We start from the raw sequence: 10,944 nt of genomic DNA on the forward strand, positions 1-10,944 counted from the left end.
TAGCTGAACCACTTACATCTCTGTTCAATCTAACCCTGGAATGTAATGAAATTCCAAAGATCTGGAAATCAGCATTTGTCCTACCACTTTTAAAAGGGGGAGATCCAACTCTTAAATAATTATAAGCCAATCTCAAAGCTGTCACCCTTGGTGAAAATACTTGAAACCCTTGTAAGTGAACAGCTAAAATACTTTTTATTTACTAACTCTATTTTATCAATGTACCAATCGGGCTTCAGGAAGAAGCATAGCACAAGTACAGCAGCCATGAAGGTTTTAAATGATATCACTGAAGCCATTGACAAAAAACAGCACTGCGTCTCACTTTTTATTGATCTCTAAGGCTTTTGATACAGTTGATCATGCTATACTAAGGCAGAGATTGTCAAGTGTAGGTCTTTGGAGCATGCAGTTGCATGGTTTGCTAACTATCTGTCTGATAGAACTCAATGCACTCAATTTGATGGGCTTATGTCTGTTAAATAATCTGTCTTGAATGGTGTGCCCCAAGGCTCTGTACTTGGTCCTCTCTTACTCACTATTTATATAAATGATTTAGACAAATGTCCAAAATGCACAACTTCATTTTTATGCTGATGATACTGTTATTTACTGTTGTCCCGCGTCTCTTACAAAAGCTTTCCAGAACATGCAAACTGCTTTTTATACAGTTCAACAAACCTTGTGTAAATTGAAGCTTATCCTCAATACTGACAAAACGAAACTAATGGTGTTTTCTAATGCAAGAAATCTGAACCTTTCACCTATTACTACCTGCCAGGGCAAGGATATTGAGGTTGTAACCTCATAAATATCTTGGAATTTTAATTGATGACGGCCTCTTTTAAATTGCATATTCAACAACTTGCAAAAGAATTGAAGCTGAAATAGGGATTTTTATTTTAGGAATAAGGCCTGTTTTTCTTTTGAAGCCAGGAGGCTAGTATCAGCTACATTTATGCCTTTACTAGACTCTATGGGGATATTTTATATATGAATGCTTCCGCTCAGTGTTTGAGATCAATTGACACTCTTTACCATGGCACTTTGAGATTTATTTTAAACTGCAAAACCCTTACGCACCACTGCACTTTGTATACCAGGGTTGGCTGGCCTTCTCTAGTTACTCGTAAGCTCAGTCACTGGTATACTTTTATTTACAAAGCCATTTTTGGGTTTACTACCTTTTTATTTGTGCATTTCTATTGTTCAGAAATGTGGTGGGTACTCTCTTTGTTCGCTGGACTTCATCCTGCTAACTGTTCCAAATGTCCGAACTGAATTTGGTAAAAGGGCTTTTAGTACTCTGCGCCATCGTCTTGGAACACCTTACAAAATACTTTTAAACTGGAAGAACTTGTCCCGATTGGTGTTTTTAAATCACTGATGAAGGATTTTGAGGCTGATTCCCTGACCTGTCAATGTTTTTAATTTGCTGTTTTATACTCTTGTGAATTCAATGGTTTTTACTAGATTACTTGTAGTTTTTCATGTTGTCTGTCTGTAATCTTTTTTGTAATGACTTGGTGCTGCCTATCTTGGCAAGGGCGCTCTTGAAAAAGAGATTTTAATCTCAATGAGCCCTTCCTGGTTAAATACATATTTTTTTTATCTAAAAAAAAAACAAGCTACACGGCAAGTCAATTGCAAACCTATTCTATACCACCCTGACAATCAAAACAGTAAAGTTCAACCCCATAATCTTAAAGTGAAGTGACAAACAGATTCTAGGTGGGTGAGCAGCACAGGGCATTGACTCAGCAGTTAAACAAACAGAAACACACAATTACAGGCTGAGGTCCCTGAGGGTCCAATTCCCAGAAGTCAGTACAAGTGGGAGCTATGGTGGAGCTTAATTGTGTGGTGCTGTGCTGTGTGTTTGTGCCGGTTAGACTCAAGGGTCACATGCAATCAACAGGAGAGAAAGCGAGAGGCAGGGATGTTGAGATCAGTAAATCTCAGGAGGTACAAGGTTGATGGATGCACACATACACAACACGTGAACTGACTGGAAAAATGTAAGGATCCGATCGAATGGATCAAGGACTTTTGACACCGCTAAACTAGAATGAGTTTGTTTTCATTCTATTACTATGGTTGACACACCAAGGGCAATTCCACATTTCACAAGTTTGGACATCACAGTGCAGCACAGTAAAGTACAGTGCAGTAAAATACAGTAGATTAGGGTAGAGTTCAGTACAGTGCAGTAGAGTAGAGTTCCGTACAGTACAGCACAGTAGGGTAGAGTTCAGTACAGTAGAGTTCAGCAGAGTGCAGTAGAGTAGGGTAGAGTTCAGTATAGTGCAACTGAGTAGGGTAGAGTTCAGTACAGTGCAGTAGAGTAGGGTAGAGTTCAGTATAGCGCAGTAGGGTAGAGTTCAGTACAGCACAGTAGGGTAGAGTTCAGTACAGCACAATAGGGTAGAGTACAGCACAGTAGGGTAGAGTACAGCACAGTGCAGTAGAGTTCAGTACGGTGCAGTAGAGTATTGTTCAGTACAGTAAAGTAGGGTAGAGTTCAGTGCAGTCGAGTTCAGTACAGTGCAGTAGAGTAGGGTAGAGTTCAGTACAGTGCAGTAGAGTAGGGTAGAGTTCAGTACAGCACAATAGGGTAGAGTACAGCACAGTGCAGTAGAGTTCAGTACGGTGCAGTAGAGTATTGTTCAGTACAGTAAAGTAGGGTAGAGTTCAGTGCAGTCGAGTTCAGTACAGTGCAGTAGAGTAGGGTAGAGTTCAGTACAGTGCAGTAGAGTAGGGTAGAGTTCAGTACAGCACAATAGGGTAGAGTACAGCACAGTGCAGTAGATTTCAGTACGGTGCAGTAGAGTATTGTTCAGTACAGTGCAGTAGAGTAGGGTAGAGTTCAGTACAGTGCAGTCGAGTTCAGTACAGTGCAGTAGAGTAGGGTAGAGTTCAGTACAGTGCAGTAGAGTATAGTTCAGTACAGTAAAGTAGGGTAGAGTTCAGTACAGCACAGTAGGGTAAAGTTCAGTACAGTAGAGTTCAGTACAGTGCAGTAGAGTATAGTTCAGTGCAGCACAGTAGGGTAGAGTTCAGTACAGTGCAGTAGAGTATAGTTCAGTACAGTAGGGTAGAGTACAGTACAGTGTAGTAGAGTAGGGTATAGTTCAGTACAGTGCAGTAGTGTAGAGTACCGTGCAGTAGAGTAGGGTAGAGTTCCATACAGTGCAGTAGTGTAGAGTGCAGTACAGTGCATTACAATGTACTGAGCGAGAGAGAGAGAGAGAGAGAGAGAGAGAGAGATTGCTGAACATAACAGTATGCGAGTGGAAGGGAGGACAGTAGCAGGTGACTCAATTGTGGTTTGTGACTATTATGATTTCCCATTATAGTCTTTTCAGTTGCAGTAATTCAGTTTGAGTTTTTGATCATTCCGCTACCAATTCACATTTTGTGATTAAAATTTATATCAGTAAAATCACTAACTAATTGTCAGGTCTATCATTACTTGTTAATTCTTCAAGAATGTTAATTCTAATCATTTACTTGTTAATTCTTCCTTTCTTTTTCAGCTTCAGATCAATGCCTACTTCTCACTTAAAACATAATTTTTTGTTTTTAAAATAGCCTTTAATTTGACACCCAATTTGAAATGCTCTTATGAACTAGTTTCTGTAAATTTTTCGAGCAGCTGTGGGCATCTGGGGCCTGGGTATGATGGCACTTAAAAATAAACTGGAAACCAGGGAGTGGAGGGTCGACTGCACACCTTTCAGGACCAACAAGGTTTGGGATGAGAGCCCATTTGCTATCCATCCTCAAGATGCCACCGCCACCCCCACCGGGCCCAACAGCCCACCCCGGATCAACATTGGGGGTTTCATGTGCAGATACATCCCTAGTGGCCGTGTACTCAGCACCCATGTCACGTTGTTGCAACGTGTCCCCTTGGAATTTGGAGATATTTATTTATGCACCTTGGCGGTGGTCATAGAGGGGCCTGCCTGGAGGCCTCGGGTCAGGCTTGGTTCTCAGAAGTTTGAGAAGACTCAGACTTGGTGCATGGATGATCAAGTAGGTCGAGTTGCTATTTTGAAGAAGAAAAAAAAATGTACAAAAATATTTAACCTTTATTTAACTAGGCATGACAGTTAAGAACAAATTCTTATTTACAATGACAACCTACCCTGGCCAAACCCTCCCCTAACCAAGATGGCGCTGGGCCAATTGTGCGCCGCCCTGTGGGACTCCCGATCATGGCCTGTTGTGATACACCCCAGGATCAAACCAGGGTCTGTAGTGATGCCGCTAGCAGTGCCTTAGACTGCTGCGCCACTCGGGAAATGCCAAGTCATTTCACTGTGCCAAGATGGTGGCCTCCTTAAAATTCTGGCGTTTATTATTATGGTGGTGACCTCTTCAAAGAATTATGGTTTAATCGTTGTGGAGACACAATTTGAGAGGTCAAGTGAGTGTAGCATCATGCAGCGGGGTGATGGTTGTGACTGAATGTGGCCTGTGTGTGTGTTTATGTGAGAGTTTTGTCCGTGTATGTGTCTCAGTGTGTTTTGTCTCAGTGTGTGTGTGTGTGTGTGTGTGTGTCTCAGTGTGTAACCTCCATGTCCAACAGGGCTGTTTTGACACCAGGCACTTCAGTGAAGCGATTTCCCTGAGTGGGGACCTGATGCTCTCTCGACTGAAACTGAACTAAAAATAAACCTGCCAGCTGCTTTCTGATGCATTTAGGCCAGTGGGTACAGAGAACCGAGGGCTGCACAGTATGACATAACATGGGAGAGTTGGGGAGGGAGGCTGTGTGTGTGTGTGTGTGTGTGTTGAAATCAAAGATGTGCTTCATGAATTTTGGGCCATCCACTGACCACTGCCATTTGAAAATTAAGAAGGCAGGCCATACTAAATTAGGAAATAAAAATTATTGGCATGGAAATAGATACTGATATGGGAGGGGGAAATTAAATTAGTTGCAACAAATCAATTTATCAACATACCTAACTAATGTCCTACAGTAACCAACACAGACTACCAAAACAAGAATCACAGCACATCAATCGTTCCAATAAGAGTAACAATCAATCAAACTTCAAATGCATGAAATAGGTCTGCCACAACATGCTTCACATTGTAACGCTGTTGTCATGGTAGCAGGGTAACACACAACACAGCAATGGGGTGAGAATATCCTATACATTCATGAAGATGTTGCCGCCAACTTCAAAGCAGCACCATTCCACTAAGGGTTAAAGGTCGCAACCGGAGGTGCCCAAACAGAAGAAGCAGTAGAGCAGCAGCTGAGAGTTCTTACCCAGAAGTCAGTGCTTCAGAAGGTGTCAATGCCACCCCCCTCCCAGATGTCATTAGCAGCAATATTTCACACATCCACCTAGAGGAATGCAGGTGGCCTCTAAACCATTTCAAACCAACGTCACGTCTATAGGCCTGAAACGTCAGCATACGTGTGAAGGTTTACAACCGACCTGGGAGCTCCATGTACAGAGTGTGACTTGTTTGGGTCGTGTCCAGAGGGGAGAGAACGTTTTGAAACTGGAGGTAGACTATCTGAATTTATCCATTATGAACACACACATGTTCCCATTCTGTTGCAAAATGTTCCGCTACGGTGTGCCCTGCTGAACACGACCCTGAACTGAGGTGAACTACACCATAAAACTCTTTATGCAGCCAGTCACATATTAGGGGATAGCATTTTGAGTCGTATTTACCAGTTGGGGGAGTGCAGGAGCTTTGATTTTCATTGCCTCAACATGGCTCCTGAAGTCCCTCGGCGACATTTACATAACTTGATCCCTGACCTTTGAGTGGAACCTTTCCCGACCGAGGCTGGGCCTCCACTGGCTGTCATCACGAGGGCAACAAAAGAGACATCTGTCATCGATCAACAGCACACAGAACTGGAGCAAAACTCCAGGCATGGTATGTCCATGTCCTGAACACATGAACACAACTATTCCTACATGTGAAACTGAGTAGGTCAGCAAGCAACCCACGGTGAAAAACATTAGCCATCATGACTGAATACATGATCACAACCTTTCCTCCATGTGAAACTGAGTAGGTCAGCAAGCAACCCACGGTGAAAAACATTAGCCATCATGACTGAATACATGATCAAAGTAATGATGGCTCCAAACACTGATCTTCAGTCAGTTTTGCATTCCCCCACCTAATGGTTATGGTTAGGCAACAAAGCAACTTTCACACATCTTTTGTTGCAGTTGCAAGTGACATCTCAAGCAACTGTGCTGATACATGAAGGAACTGAAGCACTATTTCAATGGCATGCAACATCCAATCAAAATGAAGCTGCTTTTGTCATTTAATTCCATATGGTTTTGGAATTCTCAATATCAATGTCATCTGCTGCATTACATCGTGATTTCACAAAGTATGGGATTTTAATGAATTAATCCTTTATCGTCCCATAGGTAAATTTGCTTAGCAACCTTACATGCATTTGTTCCAGACATACATATCACATCGGACCCCAGTAAGACTAGCTGTCGCCATTGGCGTTATTGGCACCTGATCCTAATAAATCAAAATAAAATCACAAGACACTTCACTTAGCCTATACACAACATACACCAAATGTACAAAACATTAGGAACACCTGCTCTTTCCATGATATGGACTGAGCAGGTGAATCCAGGTGAAAGCTATGATCCCTTATTGGTGTCACTTGTTAAATCCACTTCAATCAGTGTAGATGAAGGGGAGGAGGCAGGTTAAAGAAGGATTTTTAAGCCCTGAGACACAAATTGAAGCAGTTCTGAGGGCAAAAGTGGGGGTGCAACTCAATATTAGGAAGGTATTCCTAATGTCTGGTATACTCAGTGTACAGGAACCTGTTGCTGGTTGATATGAGGGGTAAACTCTGTGCATAAGATAATCTCTACCCCAACCTAATGATAGACTGCTAGTGTCTGGGGTTCAATGCTCTGCTTCGCTCTCTGATCAGCTCTGTATTATTGGGAGGAAATGGATTCATCATGATTTCCATCCTCCCCCATTCTCACAATCAATGAACCAGACCCTGGGTCTACTGTGACACACACACATGAGGAAGGGAGAAAGGACAGGAGACCGGCCCTATGACCAGTGTGTCTGAATTTATCCATTCACTTCTGACACTGCATCCTAGCAGTCAAGGGGGAAAAAAAATCTACTACCACAATCTAGGCCAATCTACTCTACTTCCACCCAAAACATCCTAATGTGAGTAACTAGACATAATTCAAATGTGACTGATATTACACAACGCTAAGCATTCATATTTTTAGGAGGATAAAAAAACAAATCAGATGTTATTGGTCACATATTTAGCAGATGTTATTGCAGGTGTAGCTAAATGCTTGAGTTTGTAGTTACAACAGCGCAGCAATATCGCACAAATTCACAAATCTAAAAGTAAAAGAATGGAATTAAGAAATATATAAATACTAGGATGAGCAATGTCGGAATGGCATTGACTAAAATACAGTAGAATACAGCATTTACATACAGTTGAAGTCGGAAGATTACATACACTTAGGTTGGAGTCATTAAAACTCATTTTTCAACCACTCTACAAATTTTTGTTAACAAACTATAGTTTTGCAAGTCGGTTAGGACATCTACTTTGTGCATGACAAGTCATTTTTCCAACAATTGATCATACTTTTTGGAGAAATGTCCTCTGGTCTGATGAAACAAAAATAGAACTGTTTGACCATAATGACCATCGTTATGTTTGGAGGAAAAAGGGGGAAGCATGCAAGCCGAAGAACACCATCCCATCCGTGAAGCACGGGGGTGGCAGCATCATGTTGTGGGGGTGCTTTGCTTCAGGAGGGACTAGTGCCCTTCACAAAATAGATGGCATCATGGGGACGGATAATTATGTGGATGTATTGAAGCAACATCTCAAGACATCAGTCAGGAAGTTAAAGCTTGGTCGCAAACCACACCCTGGACGCACTCATTGGGATGACAAGCTCACCCTGGACGCACTCATTGGGATGACAAGCACCCTGGACGCACTCATTGGGATGACAAGCTCACCCTGGACGCACTCATTGGGATGACAAGCTCACCCTGGACGCACTCATTGGGATGACAAGCTCACCCTGGACGCACTCATTGGGATGACAAGCTCACCCTGGACGCACTCATTGGGATGACAAGCTCACCCTGGACGCACTCATTGGGAATGACAAGCTCACCCTGGACGCACTCATTGGAATGACAAGCTCACCCTGGACGCACTCATTGGGATGACAAGCTCACCCTGGACGCACTCATTGGGATGACAAGCTCACCCTGGACGCACTCATTGGGGTGGCAACCTCACCCTGGACGCACTCATTGGGGTGGCAACCTCACCCTGGACACACTCATTGGGGTGGCAACCTCACCCTGGACACACTCATTGGGGTGGCAACCTCACCCTGGACACACTCATTGGGGTGACAACCTCACCCTGGACACACTCATTGGGGTGGCAACCTCACCCTGGACACACTCATTGGGGTGACAACCTCACCCTGGACACACTCATTGGGGTGACAACCTCACCCTGGACACACTCATTGGGGTAACAACCTCACCCTGGACACACTCATTGTGGTAACAACCTCACCCTGGACACACTCATTGTGGTAACAACCTCACCCTGGACACACTCATTGGGGTGGCAACCTCACCCTGGACACACTCATTGGGGTGGCAACCTCACCCTGGCCACACTCATTGGGGTGGCAACCTCACCCTGGACACACTCATTGGGGTGGCAACCTCACCCTGGACACACTCATTGGGGTGGCAACCTCACCCTGGACACACTCATTGGGGTGGCAACCTCACCCTGGACACACTCATTGGGGTGGCAACCTCACCCTGGACACACTCATTGGGGTGGCAACCTCACCCTGGACACACTCATTGGGGTGGCAACCTCACCCTGGACACACTCATTGGGGTGGCAACCTCACCCTGGACACACTCATTGGGGTGGCAACCTCACCCTGGACACACTCATTGGGGTGGCAACCTCACCCTGGACACACTCATTGGGGTGGCAACCTCACCCTGGACACACTCATTGGGGTGGCAACCTCACCCTGGACACACTCATTGGGGTGGCAACCTCACCCTGGACACACTCATTGGGGTGACAACCTCACCCTGGACACACTCATTGGGGTGGCCCTCCGTCTGGACACACTCATTGGGGTGGCAACCTCACCCTGGACACACTCATTGGGGTGGCAACCTCACCCTGGACACACTCTTTGGGGTAACAACCTCACCCTGGACACACTCATTGGGGTGGCAACCTCACCCTGGACACACTCATTGGGATGGCAACCTCACCCTGGACACACTCATTGGGGTGGCAACCTCACCCTGGACACACTCATTGGGGTGGCAACCTCACCCTGGACACACTCATTGGGGTGGCAACCTCACCCTGGACACACTCATTGGGGTGGCAACCTCACCCTGGACACACTCATTGGGGTGGCAACCTCACCCTGGACACACTCATTGGGGTGGCAACCTCACCCTGGACACACTCATTGGGGTGGCAACCTCACCCTGGACACACTCATTGGGGTAACAACCTCACCCTGGACACACTCATTGGGGTGGCAACCTCACCCTGGACACACTCATTGGGGTGGCAACCTCACCCTGGACACACTCATTGGGATGGCAACCTCACCCTGGACACACTCATTGGGGTGGCCCTCCGTCTGGACACACTCATTGGGGTGGCCCTCCGTCTGGATAACCTCCTCCGGGAGCGTCAGCATCTACATACCTTCTCCCTCCTTCGGCAGGTGTTCGGGATCACTGTCTGTGGCTGAGACCCAGGCCATGGAGGACAACATTCAAGAGGCGTTATTCTGTGACGATGTGCGCTGAGATTCGGGAAGCAAGTTCAGAGAGTGAGTGTTTTAATAAATAAAACGCAACATAATACTAAACACGAACAATGCACAGACATGAAACAGAAACAATAACACCTGGGGAAGGAACTAAAGGGAGTGACATATATAGGGAAGGTAATCAGGGAAGTGATGGAGTCCAGGTGAGTCTGATTACGTGCAGGTGCGTGTAAGTAACGATGGTGACAGGTGTGCGCCATTATGAGCAGCCTGGTGACCTTGAGGACGGGGAGGGAGCACACGTGACATCCATTCCGAATACCTCTTCTCCATATCTTGGAGCAGCCTCTGGGATAAGTCCGATTTCCCTGGAGGGGTACGAACAAAGGATCCAATTCGGGAAAGTCGTATTTCTGGTCGTTCTGCTGGTGATATCCAAAAGTACTTTCCGGCTGAACACTACTGGTCAAAGGTTTTAGAACACCTACTCATTCAAGGGTTTTTCTTTATTTTTACTAGACATCAAAACTATGAAATCACACATATGGAATCATGTAGTAACCAAAAAAAAAAGGAGGTGGGGGAGGGATAGCTCTTGAATGAGTAGGTGTTCTAAAACTTTTGAACAGTAGTCTATGTAATAACATAAAAAACATTCTGAGCTAATAATGTAATACTGCAAAGTTGCTTAGGAGCTAGAGGCAGAGCTGCCATGTCTGTCAGCGCCATCTTCTTAGCAGCTATAGCCTAGTGGCTGATTTCTGTTTTTTCCAAGTGCCTCAGACGCCACAGGACCACATATTAAAACCTCTACTTGGCATTTGTCACCAATGCCGGCCGGGCGTTTTCAGACAGAACACCCCACAATGACTAGGTGTGTGTTACTGTTAAGCAGGGGGGCTTTGGGTGTCTAGGTGGCACAGTGAGTCATTCTGTGTGTGTGTGTGTGTGTGCTGTGTGTAATTCCTGCGTTACGTAGAGTCTGAGGAAAACAGGTCAATCAGGCTGAGTCGTGACTAAACACAGACACCAGGAGTCCCTCCCGTTCCCTCACTCTACCAATCTCGCTCTC

General features: G+C 45.1%; 1 protein-coding gene across 2 annotated transcripts in view; it reads right to left on the reverse strand.

Annotated features, from left to right (window-relative positions):
- LOC112229516 (protein tyrosine phosphatase type IVA 3) overlaps positions 1–10,944 on the reverse strand; it is a 109,617-nt gene that overhangs the window by 35,988 nt on the left and 62,685 nt on the right. Inside the window, exon 1 of one of the 2 annotated variants that reach the window (XM_024395387.2) lies at positions 9,806–9,908. The exons of the other annotated variant lie outside the window; for it this stretch is intronic. The gene's annotated coding sequence lies outside the window, so the exon portion shown is untranslated. Of the gene's footprint in view, positions 1–9,805; positions 9,909–10,944 lie in introns of those variants that run through there. 2 annotated transcript variants of the gene reach the window in all.

Source organism: Oncorhynchus tshawytscha, linkage group LG31 (genome assembly GCF_018296145.1).
Source record: "Oncorhynchus tshawytscha isolate Ot180627B linkage group LG31, Otsh_v2.0, whole genome shotgun sequence".
Classification (NCBI taxonomy): domain Eukaryota; kingdom Metazoa; phylum Chordata; class Actinopteri; order Salmoniformes; family Salmonidae; genus Oncorhynchus; species Oncorhynchus tshawytscha.